Consider the following 22,261-nt stretch of genomic DNA (forward strand, 5'->3'; position numbering starts at 1 on the left):
CAGATTTTTACTTATTATTTTTATTTTTTTTTCTTCTTTAATTATAGTTTTTATCTCCTTTTTTCTGTTTCCCTCTCATCTCTCTCATTAAATCTCTTAGTCGACCATCACTTACAAGCAAATCATTTTATGCTTGTCTAAGATTTTCTCTTTTTTTTTCTTTTTTTTTTTGTATTTAGTAGGTCCCTAATCCCTTTTTTGCCCCCTGAACTCTTCACCCCAAATCAGGCCCTCCATTATAGGCAGTTTTTGTTCCATTTAGCATAATATAATTCACAGGTCATCACGATATTTCCCTAAGGAGGTGAGAGGAGGGGAAGAGAAGAAAGAAAAAAGGGGGAAATAATAAATTATTACTTTTATTTTGTGGAGTGTTTTCCTTTTTTTTTTTTTCCTTTTTATTTTTTATTAATTCTAATTAACACTATCCTCAAGACCACCTTCAGATGGCAATAAGAAAAAGGAAATCGAACATTATGGATACAAAAGACAGAGAGGTAACGCAAATTGATGTGGAAAAATCTATGGAGAAAAGATTTAACATATTGGAAACCTTGGAGCCAAATGACAGAGAATTTAAAATAGAAATCTTAAAAATACTCAGAGATATACAAGAAAACACAGAAAGGCAATTTAGGGAAATCAGAAAACAACTCAACGATCACAAAGAATATATTACCAAGGAAATTGAAACTATAAAAACAAATCAAACAGAAATGAAAAGCTCAATTCAAGAGATGAAAAACGAGGTAGCAAGCTTAGCTAATAGAACAGCCCAGATAGAAGACAGGATCAGTGAAATAGAAGACAAGCAACTTGAGGCACAACAGAGAGAAGAAGAAAGAGACTCAAAAATAATAAAAAACGAGAAAGCCCTACAGGAATTGTCTGACTCCATCAGAAAGAATAACATAAGAATAATAGGTATATCAGAGGGAGAAGAGAAAGAAAATGGAATGGAGAATATACTCAAACAAATAATAGATGAGAACTTCCCAAGCCTGTGGAAAGAATTAAAGCCTCAAATTCAAGAAGCAAACAGAACACCGAGTTTTCTTAACCACAACAAACCCACTCCAAGGCAAATCATAATGAAGATGACACAAACCAATGACAAAGAAAAAATTCTCAAGGCAGCCAGGGAAAAGAAGAATACAACATATAAAGGAAGGCCTATTATATTATCATCAGATTTCTCAGCAGAAACTCTACAAGCTAGAAGAGAGTGGACCCCAATATTTAAAGCCCTGAAAGAGAGGAACTTTCAGCCAAGAATACTATACCCATCAAAGCTATCCTTCAAGTATGAAGGAGATATAAAAATATTCACAAATACAGAAAAGATGAGAGAATTTATCATCAGAAAGCCCCCACTCCAGGAAATACTAAAGGGGGGTTTCCAACCAGATTCAAAGAACAAAAGAAAACATAACCACAAGTAACAGCTCCACGAAGAAAACAATAAAACCAAACTTAAACTGTGACAACAAAAGAAAAAAAAAAGGGGAGAAAAGATGAAGATTAACAGTAGCAAAGGACGATGAAGCGCAGAAATACTCATAAGAAAGGGTACTACAATGAACATGGTAGGTACCCTTTTCATTACTTAATGGTAACCACCCTTGAAAAAACCACCACAAAAACACTTGACTTAAAAAAGGTAGCAACAGAGGAAAGAAGTATGGAATACAAACAAACAAAAACAAATGATAGAAAAACAAAAGAGAAGAATCAAACAAGATACAAAACTAACAGAAAGCAATTTATAAAATGGCAATAGGGAACCCACAAGTGTCAATAATTACACTAAATGTAAATGGATTAAACTTACCAATAAAAAGACACAGAGTAGCAGAATGGATTAAAAAAGAAAATCCAACTATATGCTGCCTACAAGAAACTCATCTAAGCAACAAGGATAAAAACAAATTCAAAGTGAAAGGCTGGAAAACAATACTCCAAGCAAACAACACCCAAAAAAAAGCAGGTGTAGCAATACTCATATCTAATAATGCTGACTACAAGACAGAAAAAGTACTCAGAGACAAAAACGTTCATTTCATAATGATTAAGGGGACACTGAACCAAGAAGACATAACAATCCTTAATATATATGCACCAAACCAAGGAGCACCAAAATATATAAGACAGCTACTTATTGACCTTAAAACAAAAACTGAAAAAAATACAATCATACTTGGAGACCTCAATACACCGCTGACGGCTCTAGATCAGTCATCCAAACAGAGAATCAATAAAGATATAGTGGCCTTAAATGAAATACTAGAACAACTGGATATGATAGACATCTACAGGACACTTCATCCCAAAGCGACAGAGTATACATTTTTCTCTAGTGTACATGGAACATTCTCAAGGATTGACCATATGTTGGGCCACAAAGACAATATCAGGAAATTTAAAAAAATTGAAATTGTGCCAAGCATATTCTCTGATCATAAAGCCTTGAAACTAGAATTCAACTGTAAAAAAGAGGGGGGAAAAAACCACAAAATTGTGGAAATTAAACAACATACTTTTAAAAAATGAATGGGTCAAAAAAGAAATAAGCGCAGAGATCAAAAGATATATACAAACAAATGAAAATGAAAATACGACATATCAGAATCTCTGGGATGCAGCAAAAGCAGTAATAAGAGGAAAGTTCATATCACTTCAGGCCTATATGAACAAACAAGAGAGAGCCGAAGTAAACCACTTAACTTCACACCTTAAGGAACTAGAAAAAGAAGAACAAAGACAACCCAAAACCAGCCGAAGAAAGGAGATAATAAAAATCAGAGCAGAAATAAATGAAATAGAGAACAGAAAAACTATAGAAAAAATCAATAAAACAAGGAGCTGGTTCTTTGAAAAGATCAACAAAATCGACAAACCCTTGGCAAGACTCACCAAGGAAAAAAGACACAGGACTCAAATAAACAAAATCCAAAATGAAAGAGGAGAGATCACCACAGACATCATAGATATACAAAGAATTATTGTAGAATACTATGAAAAACTATATGCCTCCAAATACAACAATCTAGAAGAAATGGATAAATTCCTAGAACAATACAACCTTCCTAAACTGAGTCATGAAGAAGCAGAAAGCCTAAACAGACCAATCAGCAGGGAGGAAATAGAAAAAACTATTAAAAACCTCCCCAAAAATAAAAGTCCAGGTCCAGATGGTTATACTAGTGAATTCTATCAAACATTCAAAGAAGACTTGGTTCCTATTCTACTCAAAGTCTTCCAAAAAATTGAAGAAGAAGCAATACTTCCAAACACATTTTATGAGGCCAACATAACCCTCATACCAAAACCTGGCAAGGATGGCACAAAAAAAGAAAACTACAGACCAATATCTCTAATGAATACAGATGCTAAAATACTAAACAAAATACTGGCAAATCGAATACAACAACATATTAAAAAAATAATACATCATGATCAAGTGAGATTCATCCCAGAATCTCAAGGATGGTTCAACATACGTAAAACAGTTAACGTAATACATCATATCAACAAAACAAAGAACAAAAACCACATGATCTTATCAATAGATGCAGAAAAGGCTTTCGATAAAATACAACACAATTTTATGTTTAAGACTCTCAACAAAATGGGTATAGAAGGAAAATATCTCAACATAATAAAGGCCATATATGATAAACCATCAGCCAACATCATATTAAATAGCATAAAACTGAGGACTTTCCACCTTAAATCAGGAACACAACAGGGGTGTCCACTCTCTCCACTCTTATTTAACGTGGTGCTAGAAGTGCTGGCCAGAGCAATCAGACAAGACAAAGAAATAAAAGGCATCCATATCGGAAAAGAAGAAGTAAAGGTATCACTTTTTGCTGATGATATGATCCTATACATCGAAAACCCAAAGGACTCCACAAAAAGATTACTAGAAACAATAAACCAATACAGTAAGGTCGCAGGATACAAAATTAACATACAGAAGTCCATAGCATTTCTATATGCCAACAATGAAATATTAGAAAACGAACTCAAAAAAATAATCCCCTTCACGTTTGCAACAAAAAAAATAAAATACCTAGGAATAAACATAACAAAGAATGTAAAGGACCTATATAAAGAAAACTACAAGGCATTGCTAAGAGAAATAGAAAAAGACACGAGATGGAAAAATATTCCTTGTTCTTGGATAGGAAGAATAAATATAATTAAAATGGCCATATTACCCAAAGTAATATATAAATTTAATGCAATTCCCATCAAAATTCCTATGACATTTTTTAAAGAAATGGAACAAAAAATCATCAGATTTATATGGAACTATAAAAAACCCCGAATAGCCAAAGCAATCCTAAGGAAAAAGAATGAAGCTGGGGGCATTACAATACCTGACTTTAAACTATATTATAGGGCCATAATAATCAAAACTGCATGGTATTGGCAGAAAAATAGACACTTAGACCAATGGAACAGAATAGAAAGCCCAGAAATAAAACCATATATATATGGTCAAATAATCTTTGATAAAGGGGCCAACAACACAAAATGGAGAAAAGAAAGCCTCTTCAACAAATGGTGTTGGGAAAACTGGAAAGCCACATGCAAAAGAATGAAACTCGACTACAGCCTGTCCCCGTGTACTAAAATTAATTCAAAATGGATCAAAGACCTAAATATAAGATCTGAAACAATAAAGTACATAGAAGAAGACATAGGTACTAAACTCATGGATCTGGGTTTTAAAGAACATTTTATGAACTTGACTCCAATGGCAAGAGAAGTGAAGGCAAAGATAAATGAATGGGACTACATCAGAATTAAAAGTTTTTGCTTAGCAAGAGAAACTGATATCAAAATAAACAGACAGCCAACTAAATGGGAACTGATATTTTCAAACGACAGCTCAGATAAGGGCCTAATATCCAAAATTTACAAAGAACTCATAAAACTCAACAACAAACAAACAAACAATCCAATAAAAAAATGGGAAGAGGACATGAACAGACACTTCTCCCAGGAAGAAATACAAATGGCCAACAGATATATGAAAAGATGCTCAGCTTCATTAGTTATTAGAGAAATGCAAATCAAAACTACAATGAGATACCACCTCACCCCTGTTAGATTAGCTATTATCAACAAGTCGGGTAATAACAAATGTTGGAGAGGCTGTGGAGAAAAAGGAACCCTCATACACTGTTGGTGGGAATGTAAAGTAGTACAACCACTATGGAGGAAAGTATGGTGGTTCCTCAAAAAACTGCAAATAGAACTACCTTATGACCCAGCAATCCCCCTACTGGGTATATACCCCAAAACCTCAGAATCATTGATACATAAAGACACATGTAGCCCCATGTTCATAGCAGCATTGTTCACAGTGGCCAAGACATGGAAACAACCAAAAAGCCCTTCAATAGAAGACTGGATAAAGAAGATGTGGCACATATACACTATGGAATACTACTCAGCCATAAGAAATGATGACATTAGATCATTTATAGCAAAATTGTGGGATCTTGATAACATTATAAGGAGTGAAATAAGTAAATCAGAAAAAAACAAGAACTACATGATTCCATACATTGGTGGAATATAAAAACGAGACTAAGAGACATGGACAAGAGTGTGGTGGTTACCAGGGGTGGGGGGAGGGAGGACGCAGGAGGGAGGGAGGGAGAGATTTAGGGGGAGGGGGAGGGGCACAGAGAAAACTAGATAGAGGGTGACGGAGGACAATCTGACTCTGGGCGAGGGGTATGCAACATAATTTAATGACAAGATAACCTAGACATGTTTTTCTTTGAATATATGTACCCTGAATTATCAATGTCATCCCATTAACATTAATAAAAATTTATAAAAAAAAAAAATTTAAAGATATATTTATTTGATAAAACAATGATACTATTTGAAGACAATGACAATCTAAAACTGAATTTCTAATTACAGTTAATATTTTATATAACTCCATCATTCATTTAATTAACTGCAAGAGTTGTAGGGTCATAAGTGTGCAATTCAAACCTGTTTAAAGGACCTATAGGTATTTTGATGCACTGATGTTTTTATTTATTTATTTTTACAGAGACAGAGAGAGAGAGTCAAAGAGAGGGATAGACAGGGACAGACAGACTGGAATGGAGAGAGATGAGAAGCATCAATCATCAGTTTTTCATTGCGACACCTTAGTTGTTCATCGATTGCTTTCTCACATGTGCCCTGACCGCGGGCCTTCAACAGACCAAGCAATCCCCTGCTCAAGCCAGTGCCCTTCGATCCAAGCTGGTGAGCTTTGCTCAAGCCAGATGACCCCGCACTCAAGATGGCAACCTCACGGTCTCTAACCTGGGTCCTCTGCATCCCAGTCCGACGCTCCATCCACTGCACCACTGCCTGGTCAGGCACTGCTGCACTGATGTTTTAAAGAAAGAAAAAAAGTGAGGAACACAAAGCTATTCTAGTTTGCTTTCTTTGGAAGTTACTTCTACATGAATATTATGGAATTGTAAAAATATTCCACTGAAAGTATTTCCACCTCAGATTACTGTGTATATGTAATTTAAAAAATATACCGTCATTACAAATAGAGATATCAAATATACATATCATGTGTTCTACAATATAAGATTTAAGATTCACATGGTGGCATTGTGAATATTTCAAAAAGATAACCAATAAATAACATTACAAAAGTTTGAGTTCTTTGTGAGTGAAGAATGTACTTTTACTACACAGCCCAAACCCAATGATTAATATAAAAAAATAAAACAATATATTATAAAGCCAAAATAGAAAAAGTCTTAAAAATATTAGTTTGATTTTAAAGGTATCTCCAAAATGACAGGGATAAAACAAATCACTGAAAATCCAATATTTTAATCTTGATCTATGCTCTAGAATTTAATCTAAATCTTTTATTACATTGTAAATTATTTCATTAAAATTTAAATATCATGCTTACAAACTCTATTCTCCTTAGAAAATACAAATTTGTACATTTTTTCTATTCTAAACTTTCTTCTTTTCCATTTTTATAGATTAACAAGGCAGATAAAGTTAATGAGGTGCCTTGATAATTTACCCATTTCAGCAACTTTAAGTTTAACCCATCAGTTTTACTGCAATCCAGTAAATTAATAGAACATAAGAGGAAAGTAAAATAGTGTTGCTTTTTAAAATTTTTTTTTAATTTATTGTGTTTACATAGATTCTAGTGTCACCCCGATTGTATCCCCGTTCCCCTGTATTCACCTCAACATATCCCTTGCTCCCCTCCCAACAGCTCTCTCCCCATCTCCCTTCAGGTTTAATTCCATTCCTCAGTTCACATTGTTCCTTGGATTCCTCAAATAAGTGAGGTCATATGATATTTTTCTTTCTCTGCCTGGCTTATTTCACTTAACATAATAGTTTCCAGGTCCATCCATGTTGTTGCAAAAGGTAAGATTTCCTTCTTTTTCCTGGCCCCATAGTATTCCATTGTATATATGTACCTCTGCTTTTTAATCCACTCGTCCACTGACAGACACTTGGGCTGTTTCCAGATCTTTACTATTGTGAACAATGCTGCCATAAACATGGAGTGCATTTTTTTTTAATCAGTGATATGACATTCTTGGGATATATTTCTAAAATGGGGATGGCTGTGTCAAAAGCCAGTTCCATTTTTAATTTTTTGAGGAATCTCCATACTGTTTTCCACAGTGGCTGCACCAGTCTGCATTTCCACCAGCAGTGTAGGAGGGTTCCCTTTTCTCCACATCCTTGCCAGCACTTACTCTGTGTTGTTTTGTTAATGAGCGCCATTCTGACTGGTGTGAGGTCATTGTGGTTTTAATTTGCATTTCTCTAATGATTAGTGATGTTGAACATTTTTTCATCTGTCTATTGGCCATCTGTATATCCTCTTTAGAGAAGTGTCTATTAATTTCTTTTGCCCATTTTTTTATTAGATTGTTTGTCTTTCTGGTGTTGAGTTTTACACTTCCTTTATAAATTTTGGTTATTAACCTCTTATCAGATGTATTGTCGAATATGTTCCCCCATTGTGTGCTTTGTCTTTTAATTCTGTTCATATTGTCTTAAGCTGTGCAAAAGCTTTTTAGTTTGATATAGTTCCATTTGTTTATCTTGTCTTCTATTTGACTTGCCCATGGATATAGATCAGCAAATATATTGCTGCAAGAGATTTCAGAGAGCTTACTGCCTATGTTTTCTTCTAAGATGCTTATGGTTTCATGACTTACATTTAAGTCTTTTTATCAATTTTGAGTTTATTTTTGTGACTGTTGTAAGTTGTTGGTCTAATTTCATTTTTTTGCAGGTAGCTGTCCAATTTTCCCAACACCATTTGTTAAAGAGGCTGTTTTTACTCCATTGTATGCTCTTACCTCCTTTGTCAAATATCAATTGTCCATAAAATTGTGGGTTTATTTCTGGGTTCTCTGTTCTGTTCCATTGATCTATATGCCTGTTCTTATGCCAGTATCAAGCTGTTTTGAGTACAATGTCCTTGTAGTATAACCGGATATCAGGAAGTGTGATACCTCCCACTTTATTCTTCTTTTTCAAGATTGCTGAGGCTATTCGTGTTCTTTTTTGGTTCCATATAAATTTTTGGAATATGTGTTCTATATCTTTGAAGTATGTCATTGGCATTTTAATTGCTATTGCATTGAATTTACAAATTGCTTTGGGTAGTATAGACATTTTGATGATGTTTTTTCTTCCTAACCATGAGCACAGTATATGCTTCCACTAGTTTGTATCTTCCTTGATTTCTTTTGTCAATATTTTATAATTTTCCAAGTACAAGTCTTTAACCTCCTTTGTTAAATTTACTCCTAGGTATTTTATTTTTTTTTGGTTGCAATAGTGAAGAGGATTGTTTCCTTAATTTCTGTTTCTGACAGTTCATTGTTGGTGTATAAAAATGCCTCTGATTTCTGTGTATTAATTTTATACCTTGCCACCTTGCTGAATTCATTTATCAGGTCCAGTAGTTTTTGTCTGAGACTTTAGGGTTTTCTATATACAGTATCATATCATCTGAAAATAATGACAGTTTTATTTCTTCTTTTCCAATTTGGATGCCTTTTATTTCTTCTTGTCTGATTGCTGTAGGTAAGACTTTCAGTACTATGTTAAATAAGAGTGGTAAGGGGGCACCCCTGTCTTGTTCCTGAACTTAGGGGGATTGCTTTTAAGTTTTGCCCATTAACTATGATGTTGGCTGTGGGTTTGTCATAGATGGCCTTTATCATGTTGAGGTATGTTCCCTGTATTCCCACTTTGCTGAGAGTTTTGATCATGAATGGGTGCTGGATTTTTATCAAATGCTTTTTCTGCATCTATTGAAATTATCATGTGGTTTTTCTCCTTCCTTTTGTTTATGTGATGAATCACATTGATTGATTTATGAATATTGTACCATTTTGCCTCCCCAGAATAAATCCCACTTGATCATGATGTATGATTTTTTTTTCATGTATTGCTGGATTCGGTTTGCTAATATTTTGTTGAGGATTTTAACATCTAAATTCATCAGGGAAATTGGCCTATAATTTTCTTTCTTTGTGTAGTCTTTGCCTGGTTTTGGAATCAGAATTATGCTCGCCTCATAAAAGGAGCTTGGAACTGTTTCTTCCTCTTGAATTTTTTGAAATAGCTTGAGAAGGATAAGAGTTAGTTCTTCTTTGAGTCTTTGGTAGAATTCACCAGTGAAGCCATCTGGTCCAGGGCTTTTGTTTGTTGGGAGTTTTTTGATAACTGTTTTGATCTCATTTGTTGTAATCGGTCTGTTTAAGTTTTCTGATTCTTCCAGATTGATTTTTGGAAGATTATATGTTTCAAAGAATATATACATTTCACCTAGGTTGTCTAATTTTTTGACATGCAGTTCTTCATAGTATTTTCTTACAATATTTTGTATTTCTGTTGAGTCAGTTGTATTTCTCCACTCTCATTTCTAATTTTATTTATTTGAGTCCTCTCTCTTTTTTCTTGGTGAGTCTGGTTAAAGGTTCATCAATTTCTTTACCCTTCAAAGAACCAGCTCCTAGTTTCATTGATCCTCTGTATTGTTTCTTTAGCCTCTATGTCATTTATTTCTGCTCTGAGATTTATTATTTCTTTCCTTCTACTACCCCTGGGCTTTTCTTGCTGTTCTTTTTCTAGTTCTTTTAGATGCAAGGCTAGGTCGTTTATTTGAGCTTTTTCTAGCTTTTTAAGGTATGCCTGTACTGCTATGAACTTCCCTCTCAGTACTGCTTTTGCTGTGTCCCGTAAATTTTGAGTTGTTGTATGCCTGTTATCATTCGTTTCTAGGAATTTTTTAATTTCTTCTTTGATCTCATTGTTAACCCATTCATTATTTAATAACATGCTATTTAGTTTCCAAGTGTTTGAGTATTTTTGAGTTTTTCTGTTGTGGTTGATTTCTAGTTTCATGCCATTGTGATCAGAGAAAGTGCTCAATATGACTTCAATCTTCTTAAATTTGTTGAGATCGCTTTTGTGCCCTAACATGTTGTCTATCCTAGAGCATGTACTATGAGTACTTGAAAAGAATGTATACTCTGCTGCTTTATGGTGAAAGGTTCTGAAGATATCTATTAAATCGAGTTGATCTAGTGTGTCCTTTAAGTCTGCTGTTTCTTTGTTAATTTTCTTTCTTGAGGATCTATCTAGTGATGTTAGTGGGGTATTGAAATCCCATATATTATAATATTGCTGTTGATCTCATTCTTTATAGCCATTAAAGTCTGCTTTATATATTTAGGTGCTCCTATATTAGGTGCGTAGATATTTATAATGGTTATATCTTCCTGTTGGATAGCTCCTTTATCATTATGTAGTGACCTTCTTTATCTCTTACTATAGCCTTTGTTTTAAAATCCATTTGTCTAATATAAGTATTGCTACCCCAGCTTTTTTAATTCCATTTGCATTAAATATTTTTTCCATCCTTTGACCTTTAGTCTTTGTGTATCTTTTGTTTTGAGATGTGTCTGTTGTAGACAGCATATGTATGGGTTCTGTTATTTTATTCATGTAGCTACCCTATGTCTTTTAATTGGATCATTTAATCCTTTTACATTTAAGGGTATTATTGATATGTAGTTGTTTATTACCATTTTATTCTTTAAAGCTATCTTCCTCTTTTACCATATTCTTTTCCCCCTTTGTTCTGTTTACAACAGGCCCCTTAACATTTCTTGCATCATTGGTTGGTTGTAATGAATTCCTTGAGTTGTTTTTTTTTTTTTTTTTTTTGTTTGGGGAGCTTTTTATTTCTCCTTCAATTTTAAACGATAGCTTTGCTGGATAAAGTAGTTTTGGTTGTAGGCTTTTTTTAAGTATTACTTTGAATATTTCTTGCCATTCCCTTCTGGCCTCAAGTGTTTCTGTTGAGAAGTTGGAGGTCATCCTTATGGGGGGCCTTTGTAGGTGATAGCCTTTTTTTCTCTAGCAGCTTTTAATATTTTCTCTTTATCGCTTAGCTTTGATAATTTAATTATGATGTGTCTTGGTGTGGATTACTTTCGGTTTCTTTTTAATGGAATTCTCTGTGCTTCTTGAACTTATATGACATTTTTCTGCATCAAGTTAGGAAAGTTTTCAGCTATGACAGGAGTTGGGAACCTATGGCTCGTGAGCCAGATGTGGCTCTTTTGATGGTTGCATCTGGCTTGCAGACAAATCTTTAATAAAAAAATAATAATATTAAAAATATAAAACATTCTCATGTATTACAATCTATTCATTTCCTACCACTCGTGTTCATGGGTGTGGGTGGCTGGAGCCAATCACAGCTGTCCTCTGGGACAACATCATATTTTTATTGGATAATTCACAATGTACATGAGTCGTTGTATGGCTCTCATGGAATTACATTTTAAAATATGTGGCACTCATGGCTCTCTCAGCCAAACAGGTTCCCAACCCCTGAGCTATGATTTGATTGAACAAGTTTTCTATCTCTTGTTCTTTCTCTTCTTCTTCAGGAACCCCTATGATGCAGATGTTGTTTCTTTTCATGTTGTCACAGAGCTCTCTTAGAGTTTCCTCAGACTTTTTGAGTCTCTTTTATTTTTGCTACTCTGCTTCCCTGCCTTTATTTATCTTGCCTCTAACTCGCTGATTCTATACCCAGCATTATCCATCCTGCTTTTAATTTCTTCCATTGTGGTCTTCATTTCTGATATTGTATTTGTCATTTCTGACTGATTCTTTTTTATTATTTCAATGTCCTTTTTTATATTTACTATCTCTTTATGTGCTTGTTATGTCCATCTATTGCTGTTCTAAGATCTTTGAGCATCGTCACAATCATTATTTTAAACTTTGCATCAGGTAATTTGTTTATATCTGACTCATTCAAGTCCTTTTCTGGAGATTTCTCTTGATTTATTTGGGCTGCATTTCTCTGCCTTCCTATTCTGTCTGTGTATAAAAAAGTGTGGTCACAGGAGTCCAATGGGTGTGGCCTCTGTGTTCCCTAGGTGTGGTCTGTCCGCAGGCCCACCACCACCTCTGCCACTGCCTTAGGCTATCGGGTAAGGGAAAATAATGTTGCTTTTAATTCCACAGTTTGACTTGTATAAATAATAATTCTAAATGAAAAGAAGTCAAATTGAGTACTTGAAGAAGACACCTACATAAAACTTCTTAAAGCTACTTACATTATACAGACAAATGGAAGTTTTCATCCTAAAATTTACAGTGAATAGAATTATCAGTCTCCACATGAAGAATTTTAAATTTAGTTCTGGATACCAATGCGCTGCTGAAATAGTAAATACCTGGGGTAAGAAAGGCCCTGTAATGATCTGTGATGTTCTGCAGAGCATAAACCTCAAACCCAACAGAAATTTTTCTTACAGTTGTAATAGTTAGAGCAACTCTGTACAGATTACTCTTGTTACAATGACAGTAAAAGTAAATGAAAATATTTTTAGTAAGGAAATGCAGTTCTGACAGCACACTCATGCAAGCACAGTTTTTAACAAGGCAGCATGCAATACAGAGTGCGAACAAAAGCTGCACAAAAGTATGTCAAGAACAAAAAGTTATCAGTACATTCAAGAAACATGTTTGATTTTCATTCTCTTGGTGATGTAAACCTGCAGACATTTGTAAACCCAGATAACAACTCAGGCACACCAGAAACTACAAGAAAGTAGAAAAAATAATGATATGTAACTAAAAAATAATTACCAAGTTTCAAAATTTAGCAGAAAAAACTAATGTTGATTACATTTCAGTGGTCAGAAATGCTATTTTATTTAAGCACATATTCATTTATATTCCATCGGGACACTTCACCGTTTAAATGCCATTCCCTGGAATCTCTTAAAAAGTCTGCAGTAAGCCAGAGAAGAGTTCTTGCTTAATTTATAGCATTATTCAAAACATATTTCATATGCAAATTCACATGACTAATCACCTGGAAACAACATGCATTATTTATAATTTGTTACCAACAGACACATAGAATATAAACAAATGCATATTCACCAATACAAGATTGAACATCTTACAAAAGTCAGGTATTTCTAGACTGGTTTACTTAATTTCAAGCTATAAAAACTATAGAAACTAAAAAAATCATTAAACATGCACTTATTCATATAGATATTTTGATTTAAGCGTCATCCAAGTTTGTAACACTTATGTACAGTAAGAACAATCACAACAATGAATTTGCCCTCTGGAAAAAAAAACCCTGCTTGAATAATTGAGCACATTTTTGTATCAGAGAGCAGGTGCATTTTAATTTTGCTCAGATTATCAATTAACTACAGCAAAGAAAATATTTATCAATCTAGTTTTGTGTGAGTGCTAGTTCAAATAATGCAGCTGCTGTGGAAGACTGTATGACCATTCCTCAAAAAGTAAACACAGAATGCCCACGTAACCCAGCAGCTCTACCCCTGAGTGTATACCCCAAATTGAAAACAGGCCTCAAAAAGGTCTTCAAATACCAATATTCAGAGAAGCATATTCAGAATAGCCAAAAGTTGAAACAACCCAAGTGTCTATCAGTGAACGGATTAAAAAATGTGGTATATACAAACAATGAAATATTGATCAACAATCAAAACAAACAAAGTTCTGATGCATGCTACAGGGTAGATGAACCTTGAAAGCATTACACTAAGTGAAAGAAGCCAGAGCACATTATACAAAGTGAAATAAGCCAGAAGTGATTGCAGTTCTATGAGGAACCTAAGATAGTCAATTCACAGAAAATTGAATAGCAATTGCCTGGGTTCAGAGGAGAGGAAAATTGAAAGTTGTTGTTTGATGTGTATAATGTTTCAGTTTGAGTTTTGGATGTATAGAGGTGATGGCTGCACAACAGTGAGAATGTATGTAATGCCCCTGACATGTAACATGAAATGGTTAAATGGTAAAAATAAAATAAAATAAAATTGATCTGTAAATATTAGCAAAAAGAATGGCTTGTAATTTCTGAAAAGGAAGTGTTCTGTGTGATATTAAAACATATCATAGCAGTACAAGGAAGTATAAAAGATGTGGTGTTGGCAGAGTTCAAGGGAAGAGAGAGACAAAAAGAACACCTATGAATTTAATGTGTGATAAAAACTGGCACTTTGTCCCTGGCTGGTTGGCTCAGCAGTAGAGCATCGGCCCTGTGTGTGGAAGTCCCAGGTTCAATTCCCTGCCAGTGCACACAGGAGAAGTACCCATCTGCTTCTCCACCCTTCCCCCTCTCCTTTCTCTCTATCTCTTTCTTCCCCTCCTGCAGCCAAGGCTCCATTCGAGCAAAGTTGGCTCTGGTGCTGAGAATGGCTCCATGGCCTTACCTCAGGTTCTAGAATGACTCCAGTTGCAACAGAGCAATGTCCCAGATGAGCAGAGCATTGCCCCCCAGTGGGCATGCCAGTGGATCCTGGTTGAGCACATGTGGGAGTCTGTCTCTCTGCCTCCCCACTTCTCACTTCAAAAAAATACCAATCCCCCAACAAAACAAATAAATAAACAAACAAACAAACAAAAAGCATGGCACTTCAAGCGGTTAGAGAGTAGAAAATAACTGTATATACCAATGTCAGATGTAACAATGTCTTAAGTGCAAAGAATGCAATAAGAACATATTTATATACAGTTCCAGCATGGGGACAAACTCCAGCTTCTATAATAAAGACGGAACACACATAGCCACTAGAGTGAGAAACTGATACATCCAACTCCCTATTAATGTAAAACTTTTGCACATATAAATGTCACTGATAGAGAAAAGTTAAATAAATATGGTATATATTAAAGTCATCATTTAAAAGCTGGAAATAAATCTAAATATATCACCAATCTAAGACAGTAAGTGTAAAATGTGAGGATTTTAAAAGAATATGAACAGCATGATTCCATTTCTGGTTAACAACAAAAAGGAACACTAAAATATGTATATATTTGCATATAAGAATATTAATGTACAGAAACAGATAAAAAGACAACTAAACTATGAAGTAATTAACTCAGGAAATGAACTAAATATAAAGGAGACAATACTTTACTCTGTACACTTTGTAATATTTGATATTTTACAAACTTATATTTGTATACTGTTTATATAAAGTTATAAAAAGCAATCTACAGTATATCCAACTGTATAAAATATAAAAAGAAATGTCATTATCAAAAATGAGGCAAAGAAAAAAACCTAGTTAAAATGTTTACTTCATGTTAAAAGGGCTTTAATTTATAATGAGTTCTGACAATCAACAACAAAATATTTTAGAAACATAACAGAAAAATGAACAAAGAACACGAATGAATAAATGTGGGCCCCAAAGATTTCAGCTTCATTTTGAATTAAAGAAATGAAAATTTATATATAACATTTTTTACCCATCACCTTATGAAGTTATTAACAATATAAATAGGATAAAGAGTGGTTGAGATGAAATTGGAGATTTTGGAACAGTAGATTTGCCATCTGAAAAAAATATATTAGATTACATTCACAAGCTTTATCAATAAAAGATTAGGGATTTAATTTGATTTTTTACTCTTTTATTTTATTTATTTATTTTTTTATTTTTCCGAAGCTGGAAACAGGGAGGCAGGCAGACTCCCGCATGCGCCCGACCGGGATCCACCTGGCACACCCACCAGGAGGCGATGCCTTGCCCCTCTGGGGCGTTGCTCTGTTGCATCCAGAGCCATTCCAGCACCTGAGGCAGAGGCCACAGAGCCATCCCCAGCGCCCGGGCCATCTTTGCTCCAATGGAGCCTCGGCTGCGGGAGGGGAAGAGAGAGACAGAGAGGAAGGAAAGAGGGAGGGGTGGAGAAGCAGATGGATGCTTTTCCTGTGTGCCCTGTCTGGGAATTGAACCTGGGACTCCTGCACGCCAGGCCAACACTCTACCGCTGAGCCAACTGGCCAGGGCTGTTTTTTACTCTTTTAAAAGGATTATTTCTTTAAAGGAAAAATACACATACTTTCCTATCTTTAGAATTCTTCTGGGAAGTTACCTAAATATATATCTATACAAGCACATGTAGATTTTGCATAAGAATATTGACTTTAGCAGGGGTTGGGAACCTATGGATCACGAGCCAGATGTGGCTCTTTTGATGGCTGCATCTGGCTTGCAGACAAATCTTTAATAATAAAAAAATAACTTTAAAAATATAAAACATTCTCATGTATTACAATCCATTCATTTCCTACCGCTCATGTTTATGGTTGCGGGTGGCTGGAGCCAATCACAGCTGTCCTCCAGGACAACACCAAATTTTTATTGGATAATGCATAATGTACACAGGTCATTATATGGCCCTCACAGAATTACATTTTAAAATATGTCGTGTTCATGGCTCTCTCAGCCAAAAAGATTCCTGACCCCTGGACTATAGCTTTGTATTCTAGAATGAAAATTCTAGAAATTAACTAATAAAAATCATAAAAATAATGTATTTAAAATAAATCTATATATCTCTAAGAAAATTAACCATCCAATTAATAGCATACTACATAATACTTATCCTTTTGTTTTCTGCTTAATATTTCAGTTTTTTTTTATATTAGAACAATTATAACTACCTTATCATCATTTTATGTTACTAAGGATCCTTTTTGTATAGTTTTCCCTAACTGATGATAAACGTTTGGCAGTCTCTTGAAGAATTTTGAGTTTTGATATTTAAGGAAATGTTCCTGTATTTTATCGTCTTTATTAACATTTCCTCACAATCCTCTTTTCTTTGGAACACTAAATAGTATCAGTGTTTTATAAATCCTATATGAAATACTTATGGTCAACTCTTTTGAAAGTGCATATCAACAAACCTAGTATCCCACAGTACATATCCTCACTAGGATCATGTGAATAAATGAATATAACTTTCATTTACTTGATGAATATGAACCTCATATGCAATCTTTTTCTTTTAAAGATTTTTTTATTTATTCATTATAGAGAGGAGAGAGAGAGAGAGAGAGAGAGAGAGAAGGGGGGAGGAGCAGGAAGCATCAACTCCCATATGTGCCTTGACCAGGCGAGCTCAGGGTTTTGAACCGGCAACCTCAGCGTTTCCAGGTTGACGCTTTATCCACTATGCCACCACAGGTCAGGCTCATATGCAATCTTAATGTATCAGTCCACCAAAAGCTATCTCCTCCCTGAAGCCTTGCAGCACTCAACTAAGTACTCAAGAAGGCTACCAGTTGCCAGATGAATCATAAAAACTTTTTCTAATTACTATGTTAACATGCACAATTCTGGACAATCATTTAAAATATTAGGACAACAGGAAACATAAGGACAGATTAGAAACCAGCAATTGAAATTTGAGTTCAACACCCTCATATAACAACAGGAAACTAAACCCCATAGAAATGATGTGATTGAGTAAGCAAAGCCATACTCGGACCCTGAGTCTGTCAGCTCAAGCTAATACTCTTTCCACTGCAGTAGTCCTGACTTATCCCTGGAGGGTATGTTCCAAGATGCCCAGTTTATGTTTGGAATAGCAGATACCACCAAACCTCATCTATGTTATGTTTGCTCCTCTCTATATACAACACTAATAAAGTTCAATTTATAAATTAGGCATGGTAAGAGATTAACAGCAATAAATAATAAGAAAATAAAGCAATTATAATATCCTGTAATAAAAGTTATGTGAATGTGGTCTCTCATTCTCAAAATATCTAACTGTCCTGTACTCTTCTTTTATCTTGAGATGATGTGAAATGATACAGTGCCTACATGATGAGGTGAAGTGAGGTGTATACAGTGGACAAATGTATGAGTTATATCCCAGGTGGGACAGAGTGGGGTAGCATAAACTTTCACCACACTACTCAGAATGACGAGTATTTTAAAATGAATGAGTTGTTTACTTGCAGAATTTTCCATTTAATATTTTTGGACTACAGTCGCAGGTAACTGAAATAGAAAAAAGTGAAACTGTGGATAAGTAGTGACTACTGGATTCTTCTTGTCTCTTGCTACTAGCACAACCAGTGGGTAGCCAGAGATAGCAGCACTGAAATTAGGAAAATAATTCCTTCCACCACATTAAAATAATCTCTCAAGTCTTAAGCAGAGCAATTGATGAGTAGTGCATGCAAGAAGTCTTCATTTAATTTCAATAAGTAATGACTTTTTCTGCCTTTCAGTTGTAAAATGTATTTTCTGTTGCCAAATTAAAAATTCCCACTAAAGAGAAAAATAATAATTTTATAATGTAAAGCCAGCAGGCAGGGCCAGGGCCACTATCAGAGCAGCCCAGCCCATGCAGGTTCGCATTGGATTCGGACAGTCGGTAAAGAAACAGCGGAGCCAAAAACTGATGGGCCATAGCCTTTAATCCTTCCTTGCACCCGGTGGGCAAGTGAAAATACATACTGGGCTCCAAAACCCAGTCACACTCAGTGCTCACAAAGCCACTGACTTATCCGAGTTTCCTAGAATCAAGGGTTTCTAGCTCACCAGCCTTATTTCCCTCAGTTCCCCATCTTCTTCCTTATCCCAGATACAAACTCTGTACAAACTGGCATCTCACTCAGCACTCCGCCATCTTGGCTGCTTCTCCTGGCTTCCTCCACATGGCCTCCTTTAGCTGCTGGCTCTACTCTCTCCGCTCTCTCATGCTAACCTCAGGAACCAAAAAATCAAGTCCCGTTGTGCCCCCATTTTATAGTGTAGCTTCACAACCTTTAATCCAATATACAAAATAGGGTAGTCTCTAATACAAAGTCACTTCTCTGAGGCATGATTGGATTGTACCGCCCTACAGCAAAAAGGGTGGGAAAGGCTTAATCCCAAAACCAAGCCCCAGGTTCAACGATCTCCAACACACATTAATATCACCTGGGCGACTGCCTCCTCGTGTTATCTTTAACAAAGTGAGCATAATACATTTTATCCGCCCAACATATGACATGAGGAGAGGTGAGAGCAACAGAAAGAAATACAAATCTTGTTATGAAGACAGGGGAAATTTTACAGTTTAATTGGGAATAAATATACCTATACAAACTGGTTGCATTTCAGAAAATGAAACAGTCCTATGCTAATAAGATACCCTGTAAAGGTGTCACCAGATCACTTTTATAATGAATAAAGTAGAAAAGTTGATGACATGTAAAAAAGACATATAAAAAAATAAGCTACAAACCTTATTCTTCCTGAATATTAATTGGAGTGGTGCTGTAAGTCTATGAGCTTCCTATATGACAGCACTGTGCTAAGTGTTTGATATGCATCCCATTTTAACTTTACTATCATCCCACTTATTTACATCATTTTACATATAAATAAACATTTAAAGTTTACATAACTTGCCAAGTTTACATAATTTTAGAATCACTAATTATAACAGCTAATATGGCTGTAAGTATGTTGGGCAGATAAAATGTATTATGCTCACTTTGTTAAAGTGGCACTGCCCACGTGGAGGCCATCGCCCAGGTGATATTAATGTGTGTTGAGAATCCTTGTAGCCTGGGGCTTGGTTTTGGGATTAAGCCTTTCCCACCCTTTTTGATGTGGGGTGGTACAATCCAATCATGCCTCAGAAAGTGACTCTGTATTAGAGACTTCCCTATTTTGTATATTGGATTAAGGGTTTTGAATCTACACTATAAAATAGAGGTAGAACGGGAGCTTGCGCTCTTGGTTCCTGAGCTTAGCATGAGGAGAGCAGAGAGAGTAGAGCCAGCAGCGGAAGGAGGCCACGTGGAGGAGGCCAGGAAAAGCAGCCAAGATGGTGGAGTGCTGAGTGAGATGCCAGTTTGTACAGAGTTTGTATCTGGGATAAGGAAGGAGATGGGGAACTGAGGAGAATAAGGCTGGTGAGCTAGAAACCTTTGATTCTAGGAAACTCGGATAAGTCAGTGGCTTTGTGAGCACTGAATGTGATTGGGTTTTGGAGCCCAGTATGTGTTTTTACTTGCCTGCCGGGTGCAAGCTAGGATTAAAGACTATGGCCCACCAGTTTGTGGCTCCACCATTTCTTTACCGACTGTCCGAATCCAATGCGAACCTGCATAGACCGGGCGGCTGTGATGGTGGCCCTGGCTGTGGCTCCTGGCTTTACAAAGTATGTACTTCTTTTTTCATTACTAAGATGAGAAATGAGTGGAAATCACCAGAAATTGAAGACATATTTGAAAAATCACCAATTATTTAAAGAATTTTGAAATAGAGCCTGACCAGGCGGTGGCTCAGTGGATAGAGCGTCGGACTGGGATGCTGAGGACCCAGGTTCGAGACCCCGAGGTCGCCAGCTTAAGCACAGGCTCATCTGGTTTGAGCAAAAGCTCACCAGCTTGGACCCAAGGTTGCTGGCTCGAGCAAGGGGTTACTCAGTCTGCTGAAGGCCCATGGTCAAAGCACATATGAGAAAGCAATCAATGAACAACTAAGGTGTCACAATGAAAAACTAATGATTGATGCTTCTCATCTCTCCGTTCCTGTTTGTCTGTCCCTGTCTATCCCTCTTTCTGACTCTCTTTCTGTCTCTGTAAAAAAAAAAAAAAAAAAAAAAAAAGAATTTTGAAATAGGGAAGTAGGAAGTTCCTAAACCTGTTTTACAGGAAACTGGAGGTCCTGCAGTGGGAGGAGTCAGCACTGGAAAAGAAATAATACAGATTGGGCCAAATACTTGGACATTATTGCATTGTTTTTATTTGTGTAAAATTATGTTTTTTGTTCTTGACTAATTTACGTATAAATTCCAACCATTCAAATAGTTGCTATACACATAAGCACGTCAAACAACAGAAATTTTTTATATGTATGTGATATACAGAATATACTAAGACCTATGAAATTTACTCTGAAAAGTGGTTGTTATATATTTTTATATGTAAATATCTATTTTATGTATTTATATGTATATGATGTACAGAACATGCTAGGACCCTATGAAATTTTCTCAGTTATGAATTGTTGGGCAGATAAAATGTATTATGCTCACTTTGTTAAAGAGGCCATCGCCCAGGTGATATTAATGTGTGTTGGAGATCGTTGTAACCTGGGGCTTGGTTTTGGGATTAAGCCTTTCCCACCCTTTTTGCTGTAGGGCGGTACAATCCAATCATGCCTCAGAGAAGTGACTTTGTATTAGAGACTACCCTATTTTGTATATTGGATTAAAGGTTGTGAAGCTACACTATAAAATAGGGGTAGAACGGGAACTTCCCGCTTGGTTCCTGAGGTTAGCATGAGAGAGCGGAGAGAGTAGAGCCAGCAGCTAAAGGAGGCCACGTGGAGGAGGCCAGGAGAAGCAGCCAAGATGGCGGAGTGCTGAGTGAGATGCCAGTTTGTGTAGAGTTTGTATCTGGGATAAGGAAGAAGATGGGGAACTGAGGGAAATAAGGCTGGTGAGCTAGAAACCTTTGATTCTAGGAAACTCGGATAAATCAGTAGCTTTGTGAGCACTGAATGTGACTGGGTTTTGGAGCCCAGTGTGTATTTTTACTTGCCCGCCGGGTGCAAGCTAGATTAAAGACTATGGCCCACCAGTTTTTGGCTCCATGGTTTCTTTACCGACTGTCCGAATCCAATGCGAACCTGCATGGGCCGGGCGGCTGTGATGGTGGCCCTGGCCCTGATTACTGGCTTTACATTTGGCGTAGTCGGCAGGATTCGATACAGATCGGCAAGGAGTCTTTGAGTGGTGGAGTAGAGGACTGGCTAGTGTTAGGGTTCCCCATGGCTGTCCTTTTGGGGATTGTAGGCTGGCTGACTTTTACAGCCATGCGTGAGGAAACTGAGAG

The sequence above is a fragment of the Saccopteryx leptura genome, chromosome 2 (genome assembly GCF_036850995.1).
Source record: "Saccopteryx leptura isolate mSacLep1 chromosome 2, mSacLep1_pri_phased_curated, whole genome shotgun sequence".
NCBI classification, from domain to species: Eukaryota; Metazoa; Chordata; class Mammalia; order Chiroptera; family Emballonuridae; genus Saccopteryx; species Saccopteryx leptura.